Below are 2708 nucleotides of genomic sequence, written 5' to 3'. Positions count from 1 at the left end.
GTTTGCTTTTCAGAACTTTTTTTATGTAGCACAGATTTGAAATGAGGATCTTGTCAGTGAAGTTCTTCCTAATTTTAATGTGCATACAGTGTCTTCAGTCATCTGTATGTGAAGTTGAACAGAAAACGTCAAGTTTACAAATAATGTTTTCCTAAATGCTCGGTGTGTCCAGCTTAATTTGAATAACACTTCATATTTCCAATTTCATGCTGTCCTTTAATTCTCTGTATGATGCACAAAATCTTTTTTGAGTTTCTTAAAAAATATTCTTCTGAAAATGATTTGGAAAACTGTACAGTTTGTCTTTAGCATTTTTAAACGAATAGTAAAACTTAAACAGAAGCATTTTACTCATGTAGATAGTGTAAAAACTTAAATATGTATAGAGAATACAATCTGAAGAACAGTGTGTGCCTGTTATACTTCATTTCCTGCAGTATGAACTTCAGAGAGGTTTGTATACATGGGAAAGACCATTTAAATTGGCTTACAATTTTTTTTGCAGGGGGAAGATGTATGGGGGAGAGATGTGAACTCTAGCCCCCAGTGTGCATGCACACAACATGATACCATGAGCAAAAAAATCTATGTTGGAAAAATCAAATTAGAGCCTTGAATTATGCACCTATGGACACACAGCATTTGACACAATGCTAGATTGTTTCACTGTTTGGATTTCAATCAGTTTTTCAAGTTACCCAAATGGGATAGTTGATCTTTTTATGATATAAATTCTAATTAATGTTGCATTTTACTTAAATGTACAAGTCGCTGACAAAACTCCCTAACATGTTTGAGTATGTATTAGCATTAGTAACGTGTTGCGGTGCGTGCCACAGTTGTGCAGCTCTTGAGTGGAGAGGGAAAGCAAATCCATGTTTTGGTCTGTACAGAAATCTTTAATGAAATCAGCATGTGAAATAACTCTCATCTGTGCTCTTCTACTGTCTGTTTTAACAAGTGTGTGTTTGCTGCAATGAAACTTTAATGATATGTCAGGTGTGTACAATGTGTTATTACATGTTTGTAGTTCTTCAGTAGCAGGACATGTACCCTCTGCCAGTGCTTTTTATCCCAAACTGTAAATACTGCAACTCATGTAATGAGACTTAACCTTAGGCATTAGCTCGTTGTGTTGGTTCTTCTCATTTTCTATGTTAGAATTTTTAAATAAAGTTCAATTTTGCCTTTTAATAACTTGTAAAATAATTCCTTAGTGGAGCAGGTGATTGCGACTACCTGGGGCCTGTCCCAGTGTCTCAGCACATCCCTTAGATCTACTGTGGAAAGTTGGCCCAGGTGTGGCTGGCTTTGGGACAGGACTGCAGTGTTGAGGGCTACCCACAGGTGATGTAGCAGCACTGTTGAGGGGAGCACGGGCAAGTGTTGTATTGCCCCTCATCCTGCTGCTGTGCTGGGAGCTCTGGTCATGGAGCAAGAACTGAGGTGTTCGTACTGCAGATACTCAAGCTAGTTAACACCAGTGCTCATGCTACAGTGCTGGGATGGTTGCTGGAAAGCGGGCACCATGCTTTCTATTGTGGGTGCACCCCTAGAGATCCTGTAGATGCCTGTGGTAACACAAGCCCTTTCAACATGGAATGGTTCCCTGGACTGGACAGAAGTGTTTTGAGGCATTGCAGTTGATGGAGGTGCGGTATCTCTTTCATCTTCCCCCACCCCAAAGACTAGAGGGAGTCTGATTTAATGCACACCTTTTATAGTCCAAGTTCTTTGTTGTGTAATTTGAATGCTTCTGGCAGTTGCCTGCCCAATGTGACCTTTGGTCAGGCTAGGGATTTCTGTGCTTTCAAATTATAGTTACTATGTTTAAAATAGTTAATTTTAATTTGAAAAATGCATCTCTCTTTCCAGAAACCACTATCAGTGTAAGCTGCTGTCCTCAGTCCCTGCAAAGTTCTTCATTGCGATGCAACCTTCTTAGCTCCTTAAGTTGTCTTTTTGGGTGAGTGTTTTGTTTTTGTTTTTCCCAGTGAAACCCCTAAACCAGAAGGCAGCTTCCTCTCAGATAGATGTCACCATGAGCCAGGGGTGGTAAATTTGAACCTGAATTCTAGTTTCTTAATTATCCTTGGTTCTCTTTGTGAAACCAAGAATTTTTTTTAACAAAAGTCCTGAGTGACCCTCACTCTTGCTCTTCTGCATCCACCCACCGGCCAATCCGGCTGCAAGAATGACTCTGAAGCATCCCTTTGAGGGCTCTCTGGATGAGTGCTCTTCCATGAAGCAGACCTAGAAAAGCACCTCCATCTCTTGAAGATCATGTTATTGGGCCATGGCAAGCACAGAAGTGAAGGCTTTGGCTTTTCACTTGCTTAATAAACTTCCCTGCAGTCACTTCCAGGGAAGATCCTATTTGCACTCCTGCATGGAGACCTATGACATAAGTTGACATAACTTCATTTAAAGGCCAGTCAGGCACTTTCCACCTGCTATAGGATGGCTTTTCTGTTAGTAGGAGGGATCGTACACACACTTAACTTTTTACACTTAGCCTCTTGACATCCCAGATGTTTAGCTATATATATATTTGGTAGTCAGCTAATCTCAGAGACCCTTTAGTCCATTATCTATATCTAATGGACTAAAGGGTCTCTGAGATTAGCTGATTACCAAAGCTACTGGAATGTGCACCTTGACACCTGGAACCTCTTTAGTATTTGTTATATGGGGTAACGACTTGACAA

This window comes from Crocodylus porosus, unplaced genomic scaffold (assembly GCF_001723895.1).
Source record: "Crocodylus porosus isolate Cpor-Errol unplaced genomic scaffold, CroPor_comp1, whole genome shotgun sequence".
NCBI classification, from domain to species: Eukaryota; Metazoa; Chordata; order Crocodylia; family Crocodylidae; genus Crocodylus; species Crocodylus porosus.
Note: the sequence above shows the minus strand (reverse complement) of the source record.